The sequence below is a fragment of the Eptesicus fuscus genome, chromosome 4 (genome assembly GCF_027574615.1).
Source record: "Eptesicus fuscus isolate TK198812 chromosome 4, DD_ASM_mEF_20220401, whole genome shotgun sequence".
Lineage (NCBI taxonomy): Eukaryota > Metazoa > Chordata > Mammalia > Chiroptera > Vespertilionidae > Eptesicus > Eptesicus fuscus.
The window spans coordinates 54,303,658-54,321,337 of NC_072476.1; the positions used below are offsets into that span (position 1 = coordinate 54,303,658).

The window sequence follows — 17,680 nt, forward strand, 5'->3', positions numbered from 1 at the left end:
TATGCTTTCCTGATTTTGTATCAGGACCTGTGCATTTGGTAAATGTCAATGAAAGATGCACACCATGGGAAGTAGATTCAAGAATGTCATGGAGAGATTTCACTTGAGGGGAAGTAGAGCATCTAAACAATGTCTCCAAGATGAAATAATCCTCACACCTAGGCAGGCCATTATGATGCATTTACACATTACATGCAAAGCAGAGTTTAGCTGTGCTAACTGCTTTGTGAAAGGAAAATCCTCCTGAAATTAAATAACCAAAGGAGATAGGTGAGTGCTGATTTTGTGAAATAAACAGTGATTGAGAAAGAAGAAAAACCAGCAGGACTCAGCGTGAAGCAAATTAATTCATGTTGGAGATTTACTCTCCTGAAGAAACTAAATTGCCCACTCCCTAATCAGTACAGTTCTTGGCATGCCTTTCTTTCTCTTGCTTTCTAAATTTGTTTCATGTTAGAGCCCCTTGAGTTTTTACTCACTGTTTTTTAAATTATAGTCTGTAGCTCCATTTCTTTGTGTGGTTCTGTGAAGTTCGGCACTCCATCAGGTCCTTTACCATTTCTTTGTTTTGGAGAAGAAAATTCTTTTCCAATCATCTCATTTGTTTATTTCATTTGCCTGTGCTCGAGAGTAGAATATCAGGAGACACCATGGCTACTGCATCTCTCCTGCATTATACTGATTTAATGGCTCAAGGGATAAGCATGTTTTTATTACAGTAATTTGGAATCAGTGAAAGAAACTACATCTGAGAGTCCTTTCACAGTATACGGCTGCTCAATGTGAATACAGATTGCTGGGTTCTTTCCCTATTCTTCTCATCCTCTAGCAAAGGAAAAGAAAAGGCACAAACTGGTGTTCTTCCAGTTAATTCTGCACACAGAGAGAGATGTCAGCACACATTAAAACTGAAACCACATTTGAGAAGACACGCAGAACTTTGCAAATGCCACTGTTGTTTGCAGAGCTTTGAGCTGGAGGGGGTATCATATGTTTTTCAATCTGTTTTTTACTCCTTTTCTGTCTTAAAATAAACCATGAAATTCTTGTTCTTGGCCTTAGAATATGAGTGATGCCATCAATCTGTTGCGAATCATTTGCTAAATTATTCCAGTGATGAATGTCTCTTCCTTCCTGTAATAACTGTTTAGGTGTCGCTTTTGCCTAATGGAAGCCATTGTGTCTCTTGGAGGGCTGACAGGGAAGGGAGGGCAGCTGTGTGGCACAAGCACAGGATGATGATCAGAGCTTGTAAGCTTTTACTTGAATCCTATCTCCTTTACAGGCACAGTTGGCTGGTGGGAAAATTCCATTGGCATTGCCAGCATTCCAACCCTGATATCAAATGGTGAGATCAGATTTCTAAAAGTAAGGTATTGGAACATGGTCATGCTTTAGACTTGAAGCCAATATCACACTTCTCTCTGCAAGTTATGTATATGAAAGTAGTTTTTGTCATGATTAACGTGTCCAGGCAGTTTTCTTCTCCTAACATGTCTGATTTGCAGAAAGGGATAGGTGTGGTATTAATACCTTTGGAGCATTTATTATAGTTTCTTGAAACCATCAGAAGACAAAGGGGCTAACCTGAATATCTAAACAGCTGAGTTACTGCCAAATATTCAAAGTACTTAAAGGCAAGTGTGAGATTTCTTTTTGACTCTCAGTAAAATTGAGTCGGTTGTTGCTACTGTGGTTTGAAGGTGTTTTAATATTTTAAAAGATTATCCTCCTAGCATGGATGGGGCGAGGCATCTTTTGAGAAATGACTGAGGAGTGGGTGAAATAAAAAATTTAAGTCAAAAAGGACTTGGCCAGCTTTTGGTCATGTCCAGCCTTTGGTCTTTGGAAGCCAGTTCCTTCCATGTTGAAAATAACCTCACATTGGAAATAGAGCTTGAAGTAAGATCAAAAAGAGTACTGGCTTCCAAAGAGGAAGAGAGAGAAAATTTCCAGGGCTTGGTTGTAAGGCTGTTAAGATACTTGTGTCTGGGATCTATGACACAAGAACCCTAATGAAACCACACCAGATACTGGCTAGAACAAAAGGTAAAGGGTAGAATGAGTCTACTAATTTAGTTAGAGTAAGTTAGGAGCTATAACAATAAAAGTCCAAAATTTCAATGGTTAACACAATAGAAATTTATTTCTCCTTCTCATAATAGTCCAATGCAGGTGTTTCAAGTAAGCAAGAGTTTCCTAAATATAATAATTGAGAGACTCAAGCTTCCTTCATTTCATGACTCTATCACTAGTAAGGACCTCAGAATTTTCAGTTAGTGAAAGATTTTTTTTTTTTATATCATGGAGACAGTACACTTACTTTTTCTGCTCTTTGGCCCGGAAGTCATCTTCTGTTTACATTCCATTGGCAGGAAGTAGATACACAGCCTCATCAGATGCAAAAAGAGATGAAAAATATTGCCCAGTAAAAATCCAACACTATCAAAGGGAAGCCTGAATTTTAGTGAGTAGCAGCTTGCAAATAGGTTTTGGGATAGTTGGCAGGGGAAGAACTCTTTGGGTCTCACCTGGGAAAGTGATTTATTACAAACTAGAGGCCTGGTACATGAAATTCATGCACACAGAGGCAGTAGGAGCGGGGGCGGGGGAGGGGGACGGGAGTGGGGGGGTGAGTCCCTCAGCCTGGCCTGCGTCCTCTCTCAATCCAGGACCCCTCAGGGGATGTTAGGCATAAACCGGCAGTTGGGCATCCCTCTTGCAATCTGGGATGCTGCATGCACCAGTGACCATATTTTTCATACAGGTGAAAGGCATCTTGCTGTTGTATGGGCAGCTACATTTTTTTTGCCCTGATTATATAAAAAGCAGTAGATAACATGATCCTTCTGAGGCAGTAGTACCATTTTCCCCATCTTATGGGTGGAAAAACTGAAGCAGAGGGAAGTTAAGTAATTGGCTTTGTCACATAGTTTTAAGTGTCAGAATCAGGGCTGACCACAAAATGTGCAAGCCAGAGTCCATGCATGTCATCGCTGCATCATCCTGGTTTTTCAGTGTTAGAGTAGCCTTGCCAGGTTTTAATTTTTAAATCTAGGAGACTGTTCCCAATATATAGGGTAGGGTCCCTAGGCCTGGCCGGCAATCAGGGCCATCTGTGGGGCAACCAGCGGGCAGGGTGATAGGGCGGTTCCCGCTGGCACCTGTCTTGGCTGGCAGCCTGGTGCCACCCGCTGGTCGACCCTGCCCCCGCTGCTGCCGCTGGTTGCCTCCCTCTGCAGGATGACCGGCAGGTGGGGCCATCGGGAGGTCCCTGCTGGCACCTGCCTTGACTGGCGACCTGGTGCTGCCCACTGGCTGGCCCCACCCCCTGATCACCGCTGCCACCACTGGTCTCCTCCCTCTTGGGGTGCAGCCACTCAACAATGCATTGAGCATCTGCCCCCTGGTGGTCAGTGCATCCTACATTGAGCGTCTGTCCCCTGGTGGTCAGTGCGCATCATAGCAACTGGTCGTTCTATAGGTCCTTCTGCCATTTGGTCGATTTGCATATTAAGGTTTTATTATATAGGATGTGTGAAGAGCAAGGGCAAGGATAAAACATGCTAGTAATCTTGTAGGCAGATGGAATAAATTAGTTCTATTCTAGAAGAAAATATGAGTCAGATTCTAGAAAAGATTAGTGATTTTATAAGAATCTTCAGCAGTACAAATACAAAATATGATGAAGCAAAAACTAAATAGCTAGATCAAACATTACCAGAAAGGTTTTGGGGAGGAGGGTTGAAGGGAATATATAAATTTATGAGATGGAAATTTGTGACCTTTGGCAGGGTAGTTTAAAAAGGGAAAGATTTCAAATGATATCTGGCTTGGAGTACTTGAAGCAGCTTCCCCATATTTCTTCTGCTCAGTATTATTAGAGACCCAGAGAAAAGTAGAATTTACTACTTAAAGTTATGATTATCAGAAAAGCTAATGTAAAAATCTGGGATATGTTTTTACCAAATATGAGAAAGCTAGAGCTGGATTGAGAAAAAAATAGCTAGGTCACACAAATATTTTACCTCTTATCCTCCAAAAAAATTGTTCAGGTACCCCTCAAATATATGAATTCTGCTTTTTAAGGTGGCTCAAATGCTTGTCCCTGCTTTGTCTTTTCTTCCGGAAAGAGACAGAGGAACTAGGACTACACGTTGGATCCTGATTGATAAAGAAAAGTGGAGTATAGAAAGGAAAAGCTTTGGTATCAATCCATACTGGATGCGTTTAGTTTTTATTTTTAGAGAGGGAGAGATTTTTGGCAAGTGCTGTCACAGCCTTTTGAAAAATATACATATTTTTATTGATTTCAGATAGGAAGGAAGAGGGAGCAAGAGATAGAAACATCAGTGATGAGAGAGAATCATTGATTGGCTGCCTCCTGCATACCCCCTGTTGGGGATCGAGCCTGAAACCTGGGCATGTACCCTGACTGGGAATCAACCATGATCTCCTGGTTCATAGGTCGAGGCTCAACCACTGAGCCACACCAGCCAGGCTGATGTTTTTGTTGTTGTTTAAGTTTATTAAATCAGAAAACCAATCCAGGGAGGTGGTAGAAAATTCCTATAGTATAGGAGAGCTGCACTATGGGAATGCCCAAGAGGCACTGAGATTGAGCTAATGCACATCAAAATGCTTTTCTACTGTAGACCTTAGAAGAGAAGGCAGCCAGTATCTGTAGTTTCCTAGCAAGTAGATAGTGAGCCTGGGTAAAGGTCTCTTTCTTAAAATGTGAAAAGGAGGAGTATGGGGCGATAGATAGGTTGAATAATTAGAGTAGAATTTCTGGGTTATTGGTTATGCCTATGCATACATGTCCATCTGGAGTAAATATCACCAACCAGTTTCCCAAAGAAGTTGTACTCCTACTAGCAGTGTATGAGAATTACAATTGCTCTACATTCTTGCCAACTTTTGGTTTTTTCTGTGTTTTTTGTTTTAGCCATTCTGTAGGATGCATAGTTTTAATATCATTGTACTATTAATTTGCTTTCCCATGATGACCGATGAAGTAGGGCATGTTTGATGAATTAATGGGCTATCTCTAAGAGACCAAGGAGGCAGCAGGGAGAATATTTCATCCAGAAGTAAATTCAAACTATTTAAGAACCAGTAAGACATAGAATGCAATCAGAACACTGGCCTAGAGTGATGAAGTAAGGTCCTGCAAGTCCTGACTATGCCATATGCTAACTCCTAATTGCTGGAATATTGCCAGGTTTGAGGGATCCTGGAGGAGGGCCTAAGTTGGGGAAGTGAGAGCAGGCACTCAGGAACACAGTACAGAGGTTGTATGCAACCCATGAAGACTGTTTCTGTATTTAATTAACTGTGTGACCATAGTGGTATATACTAGCTGAATATCAGTTGTATCTCATTCTAAGGGAAGAAAGAATCACACTTACAAGACTAGTCATATAGAGGATGAAGGGAGAACAATATTTATTATAGCATAGTAATTAGGTCAGTGCGTCTGAATATAGGACAGAGAGGTTTGGGGTAAAAACTGAGGGATTATAATAAAAAACAGAAAGAAATTTTTACTATTTTACTAAAAACTCTCTGAGGCATTGAGGTAGAAGAATCATGATTTTGACATACACTTTATAATAGGCAAAAGGAGATTATTTATTCCCAGTTTTGCTTTGATATCTTGGAACCATTACTTTAGGTTCCAATAGGAGATGCTGGTTCTCAGTGAATAATGGATGAAGCAGAATAGAAAAAAAAATCATATACACTCTGTTATAGCTCAATACACTTACTCTTGAATACACATGAGCAACTCCTCATGACTCAGAAGTAATAACATGTAGATTTATCAGAGGACTTCACAGGTAGAGCAGAGAGTCAAGGGTACATTTACTTGTTCTTTTTATTATTGTGGTAAAAATGCATAATATAAAATCTAACCATTGTTAACTGTATAGTTCAGTGGTATTATAATATATTTGCATTGTCATGCAAACCATTGTCACCCTTCATTTCAAGAACTTTTTCATCTTCCCAAACTGAAGGGCCAATAGAAAATTAAGTATGAAAATGAACATTTATTCAGAATGATAAATCACAGAAAGTTATAATAAAAAACCCAGCTAATAAATCCCACAAATATTTTCTTTGGTCTATGATTTTGGCTACTACTTGGATACTTTCCTTTTGATAAATTTGGTTTTTGGTATTCTCAGTAATTCTTAAAAAATAGTAAAGGAAATCTGAAGTTAAGGAATACAAAAGAGCAAGTCAAATGTACTCAGAATTGGTGCTATGTTGTAAGAGGCTACAATATATATAGAAAAAAATATAGGCAGGAGCTTGGTCATAGAAACACTTGTTTCCTTGGGGCATTTTGTTGCCTTGGTAGTGTTTTTGTATGTCCTTTCATCTGGAACCTCTGGTCTTCATCAGAATAGTGCATTATATATACTATGAGGTGATCTAGTGTATTTGCATTAATAAAACACATGACTTTACATACAACTATACTTGTTTTTTTGTAGTAGTGTTTCAGGTTTGTGCCCTGCAAACTCAGAAATCTTTGCTGGGACTGATGGGCATACCCTGAGCGATGGATGAATAGATTACTCTGACACATGTTTCTGAAAGAGAAGGCTAAGGGGCTGTTTTGCTTTAGGAGCAAGCAGCCTCCATTGCCTGCCTCCTTAGGCTTTTATTGTAACAACAGCTTGAACTAAAATTAACCTCTGGATACAATCAGCAGGGTAAGTATCCTTGAGAGAGCACATGCTTCTACAAGGTCTGGTCTTAAAGACTAAACATTCAAAACATTCGGGGGCTTGGACTTGTTTGGAAAAGTGAAGGTAGGGGCTGCTGCCTTTGGCAAGGTCCCCCCACTGGCCCCCGTCCTTTTGGAGAATCCTCCTTAAAGGCTTTCCAACCCCACAAGAAATCTCAATAAATTCTCTTTTGGACCAGTCCATAAGAATGTGCATTTATAATTGCATTTGTTATATGATTGAGGAGAAAACTTCAGTTTTGATCAGTCTATTGATGAGAATTGGTTCCTGTTATTACAATTTTATATGTCTGATGATTAGAAGAATTTTTCATAGACTAGTTTCTGGCTCTGGATTGTCAAACCTTATTTCTTCATTACTCATATACTTATTCAAATGAAACCTTTGGACCTATACCTTTCTGCAGATGAGTCATCCTTTGGCCATTACTGGAAGCCATTTCTGCACCAGGATAATTAGTAATGCACAAACCTATGTGTATATAGAAGTCACTGGGAGCCACACTAAACCTATAGTAAATGAATTTTCATCTCGAATTTACCTTGGCTGGGATTCACAATGCTCGTGGCTACTACAGTGCCACCAAACATATACGATGGTATGATGGAAAGGAGGTTGGAGCGGAAAGGGACAATGGTCTTAATTGGTTGCAGTTTAAAAAAATGTATTTTGCACATTTTCAAATACAAAGAATCACACAAATTCCTCTTTAAAACCTCTCAGGCCCACGAAAAGTGGGCACAATTTTTAGAGCCCAAACCTTATCAGAAGCTCTTAGTGGGGACAGAGTGAGTGTGCTCACATAAAAGTATGCTGCTGCTGAGGAAAAGATTGCAATAATTTTCCTCCTTTGGATTTCAATTGTAGGCTGACTTGACTAGTGTGATGAAATCTCCCACCATCTTGCTCTGTCTCACCTGGTACTGAATTATCCCTTTGTTCACTGTACCACACTGTATAGGCTACCCACCTGTTAGGCACTTAGCATCCATCTTGGTTACCAGATCAACTGCTGAGGTATTGCAGTGCTTGTGTTCAAGTAGCCCTTATTTTACGTAATAATAGCCCCAAAGCACAGAGTAAAAATAATGCTGGCAATTTGGATATGCCAAAGAGAAGGCACTTTGTGCTTCCTTTAGGTGAAAATGTGAGTAGTGTACAAGAAGTTATTTTGAAAGAGAGAAACCACAGTCATACAACTTTTATTATAGTGCATTGTTATAATTATTCTATTTTATTATTAGTTAATATTGTTAATGCTTACTGTGCCTAATTTATAAATTAAACTTTATCATAGGTATGTATGTATAGGAAAACATAGTATGTATAGGGTTCAGTATCATCTATTCATGTTTTCAAGCATCTAATGGGCTCTTAGACTGTATGCCCCATAGATAAGGGGAAGCTAGTGTATTTAGGTGGGAGCATGCCACTGGAATCTGCAGAGTGTCTGGTGTTAACAGTCAGTAGTATTTGAACTCAGCTCATGTTTTGGGAGTTTTTACACAGTTAATCTGTAACTTTGCTCTATGATTATAGAGCAGCTACTGCCTCAGGAAAGGGCCAATATATACATAACTACTATTCACTCTACCATTTTTGTCCCTACCCACATATTACTTAAATTATAGCATAACAATTCTTATAGAAGCAAACTTAGAATGTAAGGGTAGAAAAGTTAGGTCCTTTTTCTTCCTGGTTCTTTCAAACAGTCTTTCAGAGAATAGTGTTGAAATCATTCTGTTAAAACTTCTTATTCTCCCTGTTACAGGAAAAGCTGTCTCATAGCAGGATCATACTAGTATAGCAAAGGCTGATTCAGGAAGACTTTACATACTATTTATATACTGCTGTTCAGAGGTCAGGAAGGTAGTAGGAAAAAGTATCTTCTTCTTTTAACCTTGTACCTAATCCCCATACTTTAAAATGTAAAATAGCCCAGTTGGTGTGGCTCAATGGTCGACCTATGAACCAGGAGGTCATGGCTTGATTACCAGTGAGGGCACATGCCCTGGTTGTAAGCTCATTCCCCAATATGGGGCATGCAGGAGACAGCTGATCATCTCTCTCTCTCTCTCTCTGTCTCTCTCTTTCCCTCTCCATTCCTTTCTGAAATTAATAAAAATATACATTTTTTTAAAAAGTGTAAAATAACGGTCCAAATACTCATTAGAAATTTTGCAAATATATCATGATTTTTAAAAGTCTTGGGTTTATTAAAGGTCTTTTTCTAATAAAATATAATCACAGAGAAGATATTAGATTATGATTGAAAGGTAGGTAAATCAGGATTACCTTTAACCTTTATGTGTAGGTTAAATAATAGAAAACTAAAGTATAGTTGCATGATATTCCAGAATCATATACTTAAGAAATTTATGAATTATAAAATTGTTATTAAAATTAATTTATATATCATTAAAATTTAAAATTATTAATGTAAACTAAAATAATTTATCAATTATGAATTAAGAAAATGTGCTTTTAGAAACATATTCAACTCATCCCATTTTACAGATCAAGAGGTATTTGGGCACTGCTTCATTAATTAACTAATGGATTAATTCAGCAAACTTTAAGATCAGCCAGTTTTAAACCAATTCTTCTCTGTCCACTATAGTTATTGAGGAAAATACACTAGTTTTGTTCAATGGCAAAGCAAAGGGAGGAGTGTTTGCTCTCAAGTCTGTATAAGTGGAATAGCAAAGAGAAGAGTAAACCAGAGTTCTGTCTCATTCCCTGTGCGCTTATCCATAATCAAGTTAAAATGCAAAGTGCTGTTGCACTCAGATCTTTAGCGGGGGCCCTGTCTGGGTAGCTCAGTTGGTTAGCATGTCCGGATACGCTGAGGTTGAGGGTTCTATCCCTGGTCAGGGCACATATAAGAATCAACCAATGAATGCAAAAATAGGTGGAACAACAAATCAGTGTTTCTCTTGCTCTCCAAAAATAAATTTTAAAAAATCTTTAGCAGAAGATCTAGGCTATAGGCTCCATTCTTTCCTCTTTCACTATCTCCCACCAAAATTCTCCTACTCTACTTTCCCCACTAACCCCAAGGAGTTTGAATTCTGATATGAGTCAAGCACATTCGTTTGTTAAGGAGGAGGAAAGAGGTTAAATGCTCCCTTTTCTTCAGATCCCCTTTTCATCTGGGTCTCTTGAATGATCTTTTCTTTTGTATCTTTTCTCTCTCTTCCTTCCCATGAGGTGCAGTCAGATGGCACATTGCTGCTCTGCCTTGGGACCTTCCCTCTCCCCCAGCTCTCCCCCCTCGCCTCACATTGGGAGACCACCCACTGGGAGCCTCAGTAGAACCAGAGGAGGAGACCAAATAGAGGCACCAAAGTTCCCCTGGGCTTGCCAAGACACAAGATAACTCAGAGGTTTGGTGCTATAGTCTTAGCTGGTAATTAAGAATTCATTTGTCTCAAGCATTTGCATGCAAAGGTTTCTCAACCATCCATGGCGCTGGATTTGGGATAAGAGGCTACATGTCTCCCTTTATTAGAGACACAGCTAATCCTAGGCAGGTATATTGTGTTAGCCTTGGCATCTTCTTTTTGTGGCTAATAGCCACTTTGGTGACCAATATTCTCAGGGTCTCTTCTTCTCAGTTCATTAAGACCATTTTTTAGATTATAGTCTGGTAATTTACAAACTCTGAGTATTAATAGATAAGGCCATTTATTTCCCATTCAGAAGTTTTTGCAATAGATAATGGTTTAAAATTCTTGATTATTTTGAAATTTGTGTAATACACAAAATAACAACTTTTAGGATTTTATATATCTGCAACTATTGTATAGGAGGAGTTTTGGAGTATCATCTTACTTCACAGAAGTCTCCTCAGCCCTCGGTAGGGCTGAAGGGTGGAGACTTGGCTGCTGATACCCCAGAGCATGTAAAACACTTTGTTGCTCAGTGCACAGGGCAGTATCCTGTGTAGGTGAGAATTTAATAAAGCTGTATGAAGCTCGAAGGAAGTTAGCGAACCTACCACCTACCTTCATCAGGCATTCCATGCTGCTTGCAAACAATATTACTGAGTAAAATTCTCACCACTTACCAATGACTTTGTGATGAAAGCACATTGCAGCAAGCTGGAAACAAATACTTTACTTTCCTCCCCGTGGTTATTTGGTAACAAACTGCAGAAGCTTATTCATATTGTGGAAATTACTTAAGCTCTAAATGCATTATGGTCCTGTTCTTTGGGTTCACCAGAAAATCCCTCGTCTTTTAGGATACCTAGCCTGTGTTGGAACCTTTATTTTCTCTATAAAATGATGCTTTTTTCCCCCAGCAACCCTGCAGTATTAGTTGTTAAGAATGACTCCATTTGGAATATTGTTTAAAATGTTGCAATCTGTCTAAAATCAGGACAATTTTCGGCCAAAATGTGAGGGCAGCCTGGCCACAACATCTGTTACTCCTTTGATGGCCAGGATTGATTTAACCAATTTTAGTTTAGGTAACTCTTCCTAAATGTACCCTAGAATTACTTCAAGTTGTGGGTTTCATGATCAGTGAAAATGGAATTAATTTTCTCTACATAATGGCTCATTGGAGGATGACCTTTGTGTGGAAAAGAGCATAAAGAACATGAACCCAGATATGGATATTTATTTGTTGTTGTTTTAATGGGCCATATCCCTTCTCTACATGGCCTTGGCAGGGTTTGGTAATGTTGGCTCATTAGCTCTACATCTACTTGCAGAAGCTTGTCAGTCAACTCCATAAAGTTATCAGCTCCCAGGCAGGGCTCCCTGCCAGGTACAACAGTTCCATTTATCCACAGTGCAGCCGGTCTATGGTGTTCGATTGTGGGCATTCTGGTAACTGATGGTGAACTGACAGCAAATGTCTGGCAGTGTAGAAGTGAGGCAGGCACTTACAGAATCCGGGGATTGGAGAAGAGGGATAGTTTGGGATAAGAAAGACCTCAAGGGGAATTTTTTAAGTGAGTCTTACATAAGGTGACCAGATCGTCCCGCTTTTGGCGGGACAGTCCCGATTTTTAACAATTTGTCCCGCGTCCCACGGCATTTTAAAAAAGTCCCTATTAATCTTTCCAAAAATAGGGACTTTTTTAAAATGCCGTGGGATGCGGGACAAATTGTTAAAAATCGGTTTTGTCCCGCCAAAAGCGGGATGATCAGGTCACCTTAGTCTTACAGAAAGCTCATTGATTGATTGATTCACTCATTCGTCCATTCAGTCACTAAATAAATATTTCTCATGTGCCTCCTATGTGTTAGCCTCTTGAGAAGTATCTATATATATAAAAGGCTAATATGCCAAGTGTCCGACCATCCAACTGGTCGCTATGACGCGAACTGACCACCAGGGGCAGACACTCAATGCAAGAGCTGCTGAGCTGCAGTGACTTGGCAGCAGCGGTTCTCTGGTGACGCACCCCGAAACCAGAGAGGAGGGAGCCTGATTCCTCATGGGGCCATGCAATTCCACCTTTGGCTGTGGGTATGTTTCTGCTGGGGCACTGTCAGCCCCAAATCTGGTTTACTGCACACTTGCATTTGCATTCCACACCCTGTACGACAGCAACTTTGCAGAGTGCCCTCTCGCACTCCGGGACCCCTCGGGGGATGTCAGAGAGCCAGTTTTGGCTCAATCTTGCAGGCCAGGCCAAGGGACCCCACCTGCCTGAGTGAGGCAGTTGCCTTTAGAGCCATGGCGCCACCCCAGGTGGGACCGGTAAGGGAGGGACTGCAGGAGGTTGGCTCTAGGGCGTGTCCAGCCCAGCCCACCAGTCCTGCCCTGCCAGCCACCTTCTAATTAATTTCCTTTCACTGTGCATAAATCCATACACCAGGTCACTACTTATGTATGAACCCTCATTCTTTTGTGGCTTCATTCTGAATTGAGAACCCAGCTTTTCTATAACATTGTCCAGGATTAAAATTTATAACCCATTTCCAAAACACTAATGGATTTAAAGCTGGAATTAAGCATGAGGTATTAGTTTTTCAGCTATGCTTCCACACTTTCTTAGTCTTGATTTTCTTCTTCCAACTAACATGTGGATGATTGTATATCTCAACTCTACATTCTCATTGCTTGCAGTAAACTATAGATGACTGTGTGTGTGTGTGGTGGGGAGAAGGTGTTTAAAAGTTATGATGATGACAGGTATGGGAGAAAATTCAAATGATTAAGTTTATATTTAACACAGTTGAAATGACTTGGATATTGTAGGAAATATTTCTGCTCTCAGCTTTACTTCTAGGTGAAAAGTAAATGTATCTTGGGTACAGGTGAGGTAATTGCTTTATAAAATCATGGTATTGCTCTGTGCCTTGTAGCATTCAGAGATATGATATGCTTTAGTAAGCTGAAATTGTTAAGAAAACTGTTACAGGAATCCAAAATCTTGGCACTTGGAATCAGATAATCACAGTGGTTTGAAGAAAAGATAAGTCAATAAAAGGATGATTAGAATGGTTTAAAACGTATGCTTGCTGTTTGCAGATCTTCCAACTGTTTGAGCTTGTTTCTAGCCCCATCACATGCCCTTGCCCCTTCATAAATTCTGGTCTCACTGTCTACTGGGAAAAGGGTAGTATTGATGTGTACATAAGTGTAGCATGATGTACTAATAAAAGCTTTCAAATATACATCAGTTTTGCTCTAGGTCTTTTGAGGGGCCTAGCAATTTTAAGTCCCCAGGCATATGTGACTGAGTTTATTCACTATGTGGAGGATATGTGAGGTTCTTTGAGACCTCAGCAAGACACTTACCATACTGTTGAAGGTCTCCAGCCTCATGCGTGAATGCATTTAATTGAATGGGAGAGGAGGCTTCAATTAAAATGACTGGCATTTGAGTGAAAGTTGCCTAAAATAAGAATAGGGGATGGAGGGGGTTGTGGTAAACCAGAACAGTGCATCTCAAATTATCTGTTTGGATTTAATAGAGATACAGTTAGCTCGCCAAATGGCATAAAAGTTTCTTAAAGCTGAAGCTCAATTTCTGTAGTTAACTAGTTGCAGACCAATAACATTTCACGAACTGACACCGGTTTGTGGGTGAAACTTAGAAAGGGCTAAGGATATTAAAATTCAAAAGTTTTAAAAATATGTACTGACCAGATAAAGTCTACCTACAGGCAAAATATGACCTGTGGTTGTGACATCTGGATTAGATAATGACTGGGAACTTTTAATTTCTTACATTTCATCATTTTGTCAGTTTTTCCTACATTGTGTAAGCCTGGCCTAAGACTCTTAATATTTAATTTCCCTTATGATCTAGATTCAACGCCTCATGCCACTCCAGACTAATTCTGTATTTTTAAATAATTCATTTGACTTCTCATGTAAGTTTTCCTTTCTTGTAAAATCTGAAAGTACAATGACATAAAATTTTAACTTACTGGCATTTATTTATTTAGCCATTCACATAGAAACATTTCTTTAGGAAATCCCTTTCAATGGAATCTTGACTTCTTACGTTCAGTGCGGTGGATAGAACTATACTGTGTAAATTTAGGTCATCATTTCTAATATAATCTAGTAATGTCTTCAGGGACTGTTATGTAGGGCTGATTGTTAGTTGCCTTCACAGAAAATAGCCTCCGACCACTTCCTTTATATCAACTAAAGATTTTGAATTTTTGTCTTCGAGGCAGTAAGTAAGGAGCCATTGAAAAATTTTAAACAGAACCATGAGAGAATCAGATTTATATTTTAGAAAAGGTCTTTCGGGCAGCCATTTAGAGCATGGGCTTTTAAGGAGTTAAGAGGTTAGATACTGTAAGAAATAAAGCATTAAGATACTTCGGCCACAGTCTACAATTTATACATGTCTGCACTGCATATAATCTATATAGTTCAGAAATAACAGGTAAAAGAAAAGAATTGAAAAATTCCACCTATTCAAGTGTTATAAAACACTTGAAGCAATTTAGTAATAGTAGTTATATTCATTGTATCCAACTTAAATAATCAGGTTAGAAAATGTACTTATCCTACTCTCCTTTCAGATTTTAAGAAACAGAGATGTTTACATGAGAAGTTAAACAAATTTCTATGAAGCACAGAATGAGTGGCATTCGAATCTTGCACTCTGTTGAAGCAAACCAGGCAAAATATGAAAGATTACTAAGGTACTAAGAAGTGGAAGTGGAAAGGAGAGAATGGATTTGAGGGTTTGAGAACCACTAAAGAGGTAGAATCACTAGGATTCACTTTTCAATTGGATGTGAGGGTTGAAGGACAGAAAAATGTCAAGGACACCCCCTGGCTTGGGCAAATCCTATATACCATATTTTCCGGTGTATAAGATGACTGGGCGTATAGAAGATTTTCCTGGGTTAAAAAGTCATCTTATACGCTGAAAAATATGGTAATAAAATCCTATATAATAAAAGGCTACTATGCAAATCGACTGAATGGCAGAATGACTGGTCGCTATGACATGCACTGACCACCAGGGGGCAGATGCTCAATGCAGGAGCTGCCCCCTGGTGGTCAGTGTGCTCCCACAGGGGGAGTGCCACTCAGCTAGAAGCTGGGCTCAAGGCTGGCGAGCGCAGCAGAGGTGGCGGGAGCCTCTCCTGCCTCCGCTGCAGCGCTGAGGATGAGCCTAAGCCAGAAGCGGGCCTAAGCCGTCAGTTGGACATCCCCTGAGGGCTCCTGGACTGCGAGAGGGTGCAGTCTGGGCTGAGGGGACCCTTCCACCCCTCCAGTGTACAAATCTCGTGCACCGGGCCTCTAGTAGGTATATAATATTGCCCAATAGGAAGAAAAGGATGGAAAGAGAAGAAACTGATATTAGGAGGAATAGTGAAGATGAGATAATAATTCAGGACATGTTGAGTTGGAGGTCCCTGTTGGACACTGCAGTAAGCATATCCTAGGAGCAGTAAGATAGTATGTAGATATAGAACTAAGGAAAGAAAGCTGAACTGGAAGGTAATTTTAGGAATTGTTAACATCTAGTGATGGTCACAGCCATAAATTTGGATGAAATCACTTCTCTTATGAGTATGCGTGTAAAAAGCAGAAGGTCAAGAATGCAATGCTGAGGAACATAAATGATAATCTTTTTCAGAAAGGCCATGTGGTATAGAAGAGATAGATCTGTTGGAGCTGAGCTTTTCCTCTACTAGTTTGGGTGAGTTTCTTAACCACTCAGTCTCAGTTTCTCATCTATTAATGAGGGTAAGTAATGTCTACCCTTAAGAGAGTTAAAACAGTTATAAGGATAATTAAAATAATGAAATGTTCCTATGCCAGTGCCTAGGATATGTAGCTATCATTAGCATCTTCATCATTATCATCACTACTAATCAAGATTGCTAGAACTAGGACAAAAGCTTCTGAGTGAAGACAAATATACTATCAAGTAGAAACTTGTGGGTTTTGGTGTTTCAATGTTGAAGTATACCTTTTGTATACTCAGAAAGCTTTTTTTTTTTAAAATATATTTTATTGATTTTTTACAAAGAGGAAGAGAGAGGGACAGAGAGCTAGAAACATCGATGAGAGAGAAACATCGATCAGCTGCCTCTTGCACAACCCCTACTGGGGATGTGCCCGCAACCAAGGTACATGCCCTTGACCGGAATCGAACCCGGGACCTTTGAGTCCGCAGACCGATGCTCTATCCACTGAGCCAAACCGGTTTCGGCCAGAAAGCTTTTTTGATCATTACTATTTTCCAACTACTTTAGGATAGTTAAAAATAACTGGAAATATATTATTACAACACCTTCATTTACATACTTTACATGGATGTCATAAAAACAGTGTGTCAAATATTGGGCAAAAAAGACAAGTAATTTACTACAGTCATAGGACAAGTATTATCTCTATCAAAGACAATAAATTATTATCTCTATGTAGAATAAAAAGGAAAGTGCAAGATGTATATTGTTTGACTTCCTTTTCTTGGCAAGTTAGGAGATGCCCCTCCTTACCACCAATATTCCTTTCCTTCTATGTTTACCATATTAATGAACAAATATTGATCCATCATTCTGTCAGGCATACAAGCAAGAAAACTTAGACTCATCCTAGTACAGATTATCAAGAAAAAGAAACTTCTGAAGAATTTGAGAACAGCCTCCTGAACAAAATGATGGCATTATTTCTGGTCATGACTCATGTGAACCTTGTGAATTTGTGGCTGAACACATAAACCATGACTCAGTTTTGAGGTAGACAGCATTCCTCTTCCCTACCCTCACCTTTTAGTCAGTCTGAGACTTTGTGAGCCTGTCACTCGTGTCCCTGGAAAAGAAAATTAGGCAAAGTTTGCAGTTGCTTCTATCATATTAAGACAAAGGCTAGTGGACATACTATTATATAATTCACTGAAAAGAAAAGTTCTGGGACAAATTACTAGGCTTATCAATCAAAATAAATATATCTCACTTGAGGCAAGAGTTTAGGATATTTCCCTATAGAAGACACCGGTTTTATATTGATAAGAGGCATTATTCACAAACCTAATAAAGTCACTACTCACAAACCAGCAGGTGTGGTAACCTGACAGCTAAAAGGCAAGCAAAAATGTGCAAGGTCAGCACGTTCTGGGGACACATGGGCACTTCAGAGGGTAAGTCATTCACTTTCATTTGTAAGAGGGAGGATGGCTTATGAATGTTTTAGCACTTTAGTAATCTGACTTGAGTGGTTAAGTCATGCAGATTTGCTAATTATTAGAGAATAGTTGAAAAACTTGTTGAAGGTTCAGAGTTATCCTTCAACAAGTTTTTCTAACCACAAAGTTGGTTATAAAATAAGACCTTCAGGAAGATTAATTGAACTGGGGTTATTCTGCCTGAAGCAGAAAAGCTAGTGAGAAATTTAATAACTGTCTATTTCTATCTTCATTGCTTTTACTGGTTAAAAGAGCAATATATGCTTGTATTAAAAAAAAATTGAAG

At 39.4% G+C, this 17,680-nt stretch overlaps 1 long non-coding RNA gene across 2 annotated transcripts in view; it reads left to right on the plus strand.

Moving 5' to 3' along the window:
* The first annotated feature begins 204 nt into the window (after window positions 1-204).
* LOC129148711 (uncharacterized) overlaps window positions 205-17,680 on the plus strand; it is a 46,854-nt gene continuing 29,378 nt past the window's right edge. Inside the window, exons 1-3 of one of the 2 annotated variants that reach the window (XR_008555672.1) lie at window positions 205-270; window positions 1,286-1,348; window positions 9,981-10,150. This is a non-coding gene — a long non-coding RNA (uncharacterized LOC129148711). Of the gene's footprint in view, window positions 271-1,285; window positions 1,349-9,980; window positions 10,151-15,840; window positions 15,904-17,680 lie in introns of those variants that run through there. The other variant, XR_008555671.1, reaches the window with a different exon arrangement.